Source organism: Neomonachus schauinslandi, chromosome 1, assembly GCF_002201575.2.
Source record: "Neomonachus schauinslandi chromosome 1, ASM220157v2, whole genome shotgun sequence".
Lineage (NCBI taxonomy): Eukaryota > Metazoa > Chordata > Mammalia > Carnivora > Phocidae > Neomonachus > Neomonachus schauinslandi.
In genome coordinates, this window is record NC_058403.1 from 100978537 (window position 1) to 100989291 (window position 10755).

At 38.7% G+C, this 10755-nt stretch overlaps 1 protein-coding gene across 1 annotated transcript in view; it reads right to left on the bottom strand.

Moving 5' to 3' along the window:
* PPM1L (protein phosphatase, Mg2+/Mn2+ dependent 1L) overlaps positions 1-10755 on the bottom strand; it is a 293781-nt gene that overhangs the window by 28547 nt on the left and 254479 nt on the right. The window lies entirely within an intron of this gene.

Genomic DNA, 10755 nt, shown 5'->3' on the forward strand with positions numbered 1-10755 from the left:
GGGTGCTCGAGAGGATAAAATGAGATAACCTATGTAAAATGTTGGGCATAATGAGCACTCCACAAGTGCTATTTCCCTGTGTGTGAGACTTCAAATCCACATCTGTCCTTTCACATACGAGCTGCCAACGGACTATACAGTCAGGGCTTTTGTTTGTACACGTGCTAGCTCTGACCTTAGAGTTGAGATGAAAAAGCCAATGAGCATTACGATCACTGTAAGTGTTTAATGGCACTGTGAGTGTAATATAAAACCACAGATCCATTAAATGTGATAAATTAGACTTCTGTTAGTACATATGACCCCCCTGAACCAGAGTTCATCAAGATTACGGCTACTGCATGGAGTTGCATGTTAAGGAGTATAATCTTACCAATTAAAATGTTTTAGGGCATGCACACTGGCATTCTGTCAGCATCCTGATAAGTTTTTTTTTTTTTAAAGATTTTATTTATTTATTTGATACAGAGAGAATGAGAGACAGAGAGCATGAGAGGGAAGAGGGTCAGAGGGAGAAGCAGACCCCCCTGCTGAGCAGGGAGCCCGATGTGGGACTCAATCCCGGGACTCCAGGATCATGACCTGAGCCGAAGGCAGTCGCTTAACCAACTGAGCCACCCAGGCGCCCCCTGATAAGTTTTTATTAATGACCACCTCCGGCCTAGGGTACCCTCTCCTAAGATTCTGCCATCTGGGAGGGCCTTTTTGTCTTTGATGTCATGTATCTCTGTTTACTGATGTGGGAGGGATGGTAGGAAAAGGGATGGTTATCAGATTCTGCTTTGCAGTGTGGCTGCAGACAGCAACAGCTGATGCTTAACCCAGACCCTGTCTGAACTGACTTGGAGCTGATTTTCTCCTGGATTTTTGAGCCCCTCCTCTTTCCCCTTTCTCTGTTACCTCTGCTCAGTGCCTTTTTACAGTCTACTTTGCAGAAGTTTCTTCCTCCACTTGTTCCCTAGGATTCTATCCTTGGTGCCCTTGTCTTCTGTTGTCCTTGCTAGGACCCCCTCCCCCCATCCACATCTTCAGCCACACCTATCTATATACATCTGCCTGCCAGATCTGTATCACCAGCCTGACTGTCCAACCTACCAGGACTCTGCATTCTGGTTTCCTATAGGGACCTCAAACTCTCTCTCTCTTCAACTTGCTTCATTCATTCATGTAGCCTAACTCAGAGAATGGCATCAACATTAATCCAGTCCAGAGATGTGGGAGTCAATATTGACACCTGCCTCTATGCCCATAGCTAATCACCCAGTGTCTTGCTAATTCTATCACTTTCCTGTCTCTGAAATTCCCTTTCCTGTCAGTCGCTTTCCGATCATGAGAAGAAGAGCACAGTGGTTCAAATCATTGGCTTTGGGTCTGATTCCGTTTTACCATGTAATAGCTGTGTGGTCATGAGCAAGGACCCTAGCCTTTCTGAGCTTTAGTTCCTTCATCTGTAAAATGGAGACAACATCTATTTGGTAATGCTTTGCAAACCTGAGCACACGTTAAGATTCACCTGGAGGGTTTGTTGAACCCTAGATTGCTAGGCCCCATCCCAGAAAATGTGCATTTCTAACAAGTTCTCAGGGATGCTGAGAACTTTGCTGCTCCTAAGCCCTACACCTCGCTGCTCGGACAGCCTAAGGGTCTCTTGGCCTGCAGTCTTCCCCGCCCACCCTTACCTTCTCCGCAGCGCTGTCAAAGCCATTCTTCTAAAACAGTACCTGATTTTTACATGAAAATGGCTTGAATTTCTTAATAATTGCTAAGTGGTCAGAACATTCTAAGTGCTTAACATGAATGAACTTATTAAAGCTGAGAACAGCTTGTGAGATAGATAATATTTTCTCCACGTTATAGAGGAGGAAACCGAAGCATAGAGAGTTTAAGTAACCTGTCCAAGGTTGCAAAGGTAGAAAATTTCCGAACCAAAATTTGAGACCAGATTCCAGCCTTTGGTTCCAAAGCCCAGGATCATAACCATTGTACCCGCTGCCCTCACACTGCTACTTCCCCATCTTAAAATCCTTCAATCCTTCAGCCTACGGGATTAAACCCGACCCTTAGGATGGCCTATGTGACCCTCAAGCCTCCTTTTCCACCTTGTTTCCTGAGCACCAATCTTTAAAAACTTGCTTGTCAAGTACACTTTTCCCTGCATGAAACACCCCTCTACCAACTCCTATTTATCCATTATAGAGTTTAGCTGTTATCTCTTTTGAGAAGTGCCCTGCTTTTCCCCACCAACTGTGGATTAAGGGCCCTCCTTTTGTGGAAGTTCGCGTCGCACCTAGCACTTAGCTGTCTCTTGGAGCTATACTGTGCACACTTGCTTACTTCTCTAACCCTTCAACAGTGAGACCCCTCCTCAGGGCACTGCAGACTCTTGTCAATGTACCTGGTAGGCAGTTAATGACCATCTGTTAATGAGTGAATGTAAACCACACCCACTGGCACATTCAGGCTCTCTCCTACCACCTCCTCAGTGGGTTTCTTCTTTGGGCTCCCTCAGGACCGTGTGCAGAACCAGTCTTGATTATATATAAATTTAAAGATTTATTTATTTATTTTAGAAAGGGAGAAAGAGAGAGCAGGAGCAGGAGGGGCAGAGGGAGAGGGAGAGAATCTCAAGCAGACTCCATGCTGAGCACGGAGCCCGATGCAGGGTTTGCTCTCACAACCATGAGATCACCACCTGAGCCAAAACCAAGAGTGGGACATTTAACCAACTGCACCACCCAGGCACCCCTTGATTATATATTTTTCCAAAAATATTTTATTTATGTTTATTATTGAATATTTCCCTCAATGATAAAATGTAAAATGTAACAAGTATCCATACACCTACCACCCAGCTTTAATAACTTTTAACATGGTACTTTGTTTCAGATCTTTTAAATATGTTACAGAAAGATACCTGCAACAACCAGTTTCCTAATGAATTAGAAAAGATACTTAATCTCAAAGAGTTTTTGTTTAGATTTAAATTATTTAATTAAATTATTTAATTTTAACAAATCTATAGAGGGGGGATTCCTGGAATTGCAGAGTAAGGACCTCCAAAAATCTGCTCCTCCATAAAGCAATGAGAACACTGGTAAAAGTTGTCAAAATCAACTTCTTCAGAATTCTGGAAATTAAGGAGTGTTTATTCAAGAAAAAATGGCTGAATCTTGGTAGGAAGAGTGAGCTTTGTATTTTAACTTGCCCTTTTTCCGTTCGTCTCTTCCCAGCACTGTGGGAACCTTGAAAACCAGAAGCCTTATGAATATAGCAGCTGTAAAAATTAGCCTAATAGCCAATAGAAGGGGAAGAGTAAGTTGGGAGCTCCTAAAAAAGCTTCATCTCCAGACAATTATCACTATTTGGCTTATCTGGCAGCTCCTTGGAAAGGCTCCATCTGTAAGGCTTTTTATTATTTGACCTGATTCAGGGTTTCCTCAATGGGAAAGCCATTGTAATCTCCAAAGAAATCACTGACAAAATAACTAAAAATATATAGTAAAAGAAAGAAGAATGGAATCAAAACAGAAAAGATCTAGTTAATGCAAAAAAAAGCAATAATGAAAAAACAGGAACAAAAAGACATGACATATAGAAGACAAACAGCAAACATAAATCCTACCTTATCAGTAATTACATTAAACATAAAGACTCTAAATCAAAAGAAATGGATTGGGAGAATGGATTTGAAAAATGATCCATCCAACTAGGGGCACCTGGGTGGCTCAGGTTAAGCGTCTGCCTTCAGCTCAGGTCATGATCCCAGGGTCCTGGGATCGAGCCCCACACTGGGCTTGAGCCCCACACTGGGCTCCCTGCTCAGTGGGAATCTGCTTCTCCCTCTCCTCCCTGCTCTTTCTCTCTCTTGCTGTCTCTGTCTCTCTCTCAAATAAATAAATAGAATCTTTAAAAAGAAAAAAAAAAGAAAAATGATCCAACTATATCCTGTCTAGGAAATACTTTAAAGGCACAAATAGGTTGACAGTAAAAAGGGGGGAAAGAGTATACTATAAAAGGCAATCAAAAGAGAACTGAAGTGGCTATACTAATATTAGACATAACAGACTTCCCACAAAAATTATTACTAGAGACATAAAGGGATATTTTAATATGATAAAAGGATGAATCCATCAGGGAGATACAATTACAAACATGCATGCACATAACAACAGAGGTCTTCAACTCATGAAGCCAAAGCTGACAACTGAAGGGAGAAACAGATAATGATAACAGATGGAGACTTCAAAACCTCACTTTCAATGATGAATAGAACAATGAGGCAGAAGATCAACAAGGAAACAGAAGACCTGAACAACACTATAAATCACAAGACCTAACAGATATCTATAGTACAGGCCACCCAAGAGCAGCAGAATGCACAGTTATCAACTGTATACAGAATATTCTCCAGGACAGACCATACGTTAGATCATAAAACAAACTTCAATAGACACATGAAAAAGTGCTCAACAGCGCTCGGCATCAGGGAAATCCAAATCAAAACCTTAATGAGATACCACCTCACACCAGTCAGAATGGCTAAAACTAACAAGTCAGGAAATGATAGATGTTGGCGGGGATGTGGAGAAAGGGGAACCCTCCTACACTGTTGGTGGGAATGTAAGCTGGTGCAGCCACTCTGGAAAACAGTGTGGAGGTTCCTCAAAAAGTTGAAAATAGAGCTACCATACGATCCAGCAATTGCACTACTGGGTATTTACCCCAAAGATACAAATGTAGGGATCCTAAGGGGTACGTGCACCCTGATGTTTATAGCAGCAATGTCCACAATAGCCAAACTGTGGAAAGAGCCAAGATGTCCATCGACAGATGAATGGATAAAGAAGATGTGGTATATATATACAATGGAATATTATGCAGCCATCAAAAGGAATGAGATCTTGCCATTTGCAATGACATGGATGGAACTGGAGGGTATTATGCTGAGCGAAATAAGTCAAACAGAGAAAGACATGTATCATATGACCTCACTGATATGAGGAATTCTTAATCCCAGGAAACAAACTGAGGGTTGCTGGAGTGAGGGATGGGGTGGGAGGGATGGGATGACTGGGTGATAGACACTGGGGAGGGTTTGTGCTCTGGTAAGTGCTGTGAATTGTGCAAGACTGTTGAATCTCAGATCTGTACCTCTGAAACAAATAATGCAATATATGTTAAGAAAAAAAAAAAAGAAGAAGATAGCAGGAGGGGAAGAATGAAGGGGGGAAATCGGAGGGGGAGACGAACCATGAGAGACGATAGACTCTGAAAAACAAACTGAGGGTTCTAGAGGGGAGGGGGATGGGAGGATGGGTTAGCCTGGTGATGGGTATTAAAGAGGGCACATTCTGCATGGAGCACTGGGTGTTATGCACAAACAATGAATCATGGAACACTACATCTAAAACTAATGATGTAATGTATGGCGATTAACATAAAAATAAAAAAATTTAAAAAAAAACTTCAATAAATTTAAAAGAGTGGGATCATACAAAGTATGTTCTTTGACCACAAAGGAATGGAATTAGAAATCTATAGCAGGAATAAATTTGGGAAATTCAACAATATGTAAAAAGTAATGAACACAATCCTAAATAACCCACGAATCAAAGAAGAAGTCACAAGGGAAATTAGAAAATACTTTGAGATGGATTAAAATGAAACACCTGTTTTCACCCTGAGAAACTGGAAGAAGAGGTGGAAACTAAACCCAAAAGTAAGGAAATAATAAAGATTAGAGCAAAAATCAACAAAACTAATGTTGGTTCTTTGAAAATATCACCAAAATTAATAAAACTTTAGCCAGATAGATGAAGAAAAAAAAAAAGACTCAAATTACTGTGATCAGGAATGAAAGAAGGGATCAATAACAACCTTACAGACATAAAAAGAATTCTAAGGGAATATATTGAACAACTGTATATCAACAAATTAGATATCCTGGATGAAATTAATACATTTCTATAAAAACACAAACTACCTAAACTAACTGGAGAAGAAATAGAAAATTTGAATAGACCTATAGCAAGTAAAGAGATTGAATTAGTAATCAAAAAATTCTCACAAAGAAAAGCTGAAGTGCAGATGGATTCACTGGTAAATTCCAATAAACATGAAAAGAAGAATTAATACTAATCCTTCACAAACTCTTCCAAAAAACAGAAAAGGAAGAAACACTTCCAATTCATTCTATGAGGCTAGTGTTACCCTGATAATAAAACCAGACAGATCACAAGAAAACTATAGACCAGGATCTCTTCTCTCTTATGAAAATAGTACAAAAACCCGCAAAAAATACTAGCAAACAAAATTCAACAACATATAAAAAGTAATTCATCCCAGGAATGTAAAATTGATTCATCATATGAAAATCAATGTACCATACCATCTTAAGAGAATAAAAGACAAATACCACATGCTCATCTCAGTAGACTCACAAAAAAGCACTCAACAAAATCCAGCACCTATTCATATAAAAGCACCTCACAAACTAGGAGTACAAGAGAATTTGCTCAACCAGGTAAAGATCTACTAAAAATAGAGCTAACATCATATTTAATGTTGAGAGACTGAATGCTTCCTCTCTAATTAGGGAACCAGACAAAGATGTCCACTCTTGCCACTTCTATTCAACACTGTACTAGAGCTTCTAGCCAGGGCAATTAGGCAAGAAAATGAAATAAAAGGCATCCAAAGAGGAAAGGCAACATAGATAATTTAATCTTGCATACAGAAAACCCAAAAGAATCCACATACATACAACACAACTATTAGAATAAATGAGCTGCTTAGATTGCAAGATCCAATAGTAAACATACTATTTCTAAACACTAGCAATGAACAACCTGAAAATGAAATTGAGAAAATAATTCCACATATAACGGCATTGAAGAGGCAAAATATAGGAACATCTGGCCAGCTCAGTCATGTAACTCTTGATCTTGGAATTGTGAGTTCAAGCCCCACATTCAGCATAGAGTTTCCTTAAAAAAAATTTTTTTTAAGATAAAATATGGAAGAATATACTTAACAAAAGTGAGACTTGTACACTGAAAACCACAAAACACTGTTAATAGAAATTTTAAAAGATCTAACTAAATGCAAAGAATTCCATGTTCATGGATTAGAAAACTTAATATTGTTAAGATGGCAATATTCCCAAAATTGATCTATAGATTCAACTCAACCCCTATCAAAATCACAACTGCTTTGGGGGGAAAGAAATTGATAAGCTGCTACTAAAATTCATATGGTAATGCAAAGTATTCAGAATAGACAACACCATCTTAAAAAATGAACAAGTTGGAAAACTCAGACTTCCCAATTTCAAAACTTATTTACAAAGCTTTGTAATAAAAACAATGTGATACTGTCATAAAGATGGAATTATCAATGGAACAGAAATGAGAATCAAAAATAAACCCTTACATTTATGGTTAATTAATTTTTGACAAGGGTGCCAAGATAATTTGATGGGGAAAGAATAGTCCATTCAACAAATGGTGGTGAGACAACTGAATAACCACATGCAAAAGGAATGAATTCACGTTGATCCTTACCTCACACTATATACAAAAATGAATTTAAAATGGATCATAGACCTAAATGTAAGAAGTAAAACTATGAAACTCTTAGATGAAAACATAGGGCTAAAGCTTTGTGACTTTGTATTATGCAATGGTTCTTAGATATAACACTGAAAGCAAAAGTGATAAATAAATTTTATAAAATTTATTTTATATGATTATTTTATCATATAAAATTTTACATATATTTTATGATTAATAAATTTTATAAAAATTTTGATTAAAAAATTCATCAAAATTAAAAACTATTGTGCTTCAAAGAACATCATCAAAAAAGGAAAAGACAACCCACAGAATGCGGGAAAATATTTGCAAATCATACATCTGATAAGGGATTTATACCTTAATACATAAAGAAGAGTTACAACTCAACAATAAAAAGACAAACAAGCCAACTTATAAATAGGCAAAAGGTACAGACATCTCTCCAAGGATGTATAGATGGTCAATAAACATACAGAATGATGCTCAACATCCTTAATCATTAGGGAAATCAAATCCACAGTGAGGTATCACTTCACACCTGGTTTGATGGCTAAAATTAAATATACAATAACACCTTTTGGCAAGGATGTGGAGAAATTAGAACCCTCATACATTGATGGTAGGAATGTGAAATGATGCATTCAGTTTGGAAAACAGCAGTTCTTGAAAAAGTTATACATAGAGTTATCATAAGACCCAGCAATTGCACTCCTAGATATATGCCCAAGAGAAATGAAAAGCATGTCCACACAAAAAACCTGTACATACTGTATATTTGTCACAACAGCCAAAAAGTGGAAAGAACCTAAATGTCCATGAACTGATGTACAGATAAGCCAAATGTGGCATATCCATAGAGTGGAATATTATTCAGCTATAAGGAGAAATGAAGTAGTGACAGATGCTATGATATGGATAAAATGTGAAAACATGCTAAATGAAAGAAACCAGCCAGCAAAGATCACATACTGTATGATTCCGTTTACATGAAATGTCCAGAATAAGCAAATCTAGAGATAGAAAGTAGTTTAGTGGTTTCTTAGGGCTGGAGGGCATGGAGGTGGAGGACTAGGGAATGACACTTAAAGGGTATGAGGTTTCTTTTGTGGGTGATGAAAATATTCTAAAAGGCAGTAGTGGTGATGGTTGCACAACTCTGTATATAGACTACAAACCACTGAACTGCATTCTTCAAAGGCATGCATTTTATGGTCTGTGAATTATTTTATTTTTCAAAGCTGTTTTACAGATATATTAAAAAACAAGCAGGTATATTTCAAAGAGATATGAGACCCTGAACAATCCTTGCTAAGAAGCAAAAGTCAAACACCGTATTTGTTCCTTTAGAAAACTAAATCTGGGAGAAGCAATAATTGCACTGGAATCTAAGCACCCCGCTGTGAATCTGTGATGAGTTATCTTTCATTACTGGATCTTTCTGCGGCTGTTCACACTGACCATCTGGATGGTCCCCCTAAATCTGGACTGTATGTCTTATGCAGAGGCTGCCCGTCTCTCTCTCTCCCCTCCATTCTAGTTTCTGCGTGTATAGAACATGACCCCATTTATCCAATTTAAGTCAAATGGAGAAGAAGAACACAGAGGATGGCAACATCAGTAACAGTGTCTATAATTAAGCTCGGATAGCAAAATGATCATGTGAAATGAAATGTAAGTCTCCACATAAGTGGACCTTCATGTGAAATCTTATGTAGCGCGGTCAGGAGAGCTAATTCCCAAATAACAGAATGCCTTTGGGGGCCTCTTCATCTTCTGAATGTTCACCCCACAGAGACATCAAGCAATTTATTTCTGAACATTGGTAAAAGGATAGCAATAAAAACCAGCCCTTGAGCCAAAGGCCAAGACTAAGCTGTCTTCTATAGCTGTTTTGATATATTTTTTAAAAGGGTTTTTTTTTAAGATTTTATTTATTTATTTGACACACAGAGAGAGAGAGAGTACGTGCGCTCAAGCAGGGGGAGAGGGAGAAGCAGACTCCCCACTGAGCAGGGAGCCTGATGTGGGGCTCAATCCCAGGACCCTGGGATCATGACCCGAGCTGAAGGCAGATGCTTAATCGACTGAGCCACCCAGGCGTCCCTAAAAGGTTCTTTAGAAATGCCACCAGTAAGCAATCGAACAGGTTTGGTATTTAGAAGAGTAGAAGAAATGTTTAGCTTAGTCCTGTGATTGCTTTTCTTCATCTGGGACCCTGGGACTTTGGTAGGACCCTATTTTAACTTGAAAATCGAAGCACTGTAAACAAATTCCTTTTGACGACAGCAACTTGTTTTCATCATATTCATCTAATTTTGTCTTTGGTTACAACTGCCTAGGTATAGTGCAGATATCTAGAGAACCCGTTATAAAAGCTGATTATCAACATCCTGTTTAACATGGCCATTTCTAGATATAAGACATAGTGCTAGTGCAAAATGCTCTAATTATAAAACTCTGGAAGCGTCAGTTGCAGAAACAGCTGCAAGCATTACCAACAAATGGTTATTTTGTACTCCTGCCACTTTTAATGTTTCAGGATGATGTTTCTGAAATCATATTCAACTGACTATTAGGACAAACTCCATACTTTGAAAAAACACAAAAGATAACATCAATGGCCTGGCTCAAACTTCTAGGGAAATGGAGGCTTAGAATCCAAATCTGTTTCCTCCACTTCCTGCCTTCCTTCTATGTGATGATTCACAAATCAGTTTAAAAGAACCTCATCATTTCTCAACAGCCATGTAGTGATTTAAGCTGAGAATCAACTTCTACTGAGACCAAAGATTTTATTTATACAGGATGCTAACGAGTGTGTATGAGAAAACGGAGAGAGTGGGTGTGTGGCAACAGGAAAGGAGATTCTAGCATAATTACCTTCTTCTGTCTTCCACTCTTGAGCCGCTTGTCCAAGAGCAGAGAGAGAAGGCAGAGAAATCACCACGTGGTCATTTGTCTCTACCATTAAATAGTGAATTCCTTAAAGAAAAAAGACTGTGTTTTCTTTATAGCCGCTGCTCAAAAAAGTGTTTGTGAAGGGAAGGAAGGAAGAAGGGAAAGAAAAGAAAGAAAGGGAAGGGAGGGACAAAGGGAAGAAGGAAGGGACAAAGGAAGGAAGGGAGGAGGAAGGAAGGGAGGAAAGGAGGAAGGGGGAAGGAGGGAAGGGGGAAGGGGAAGG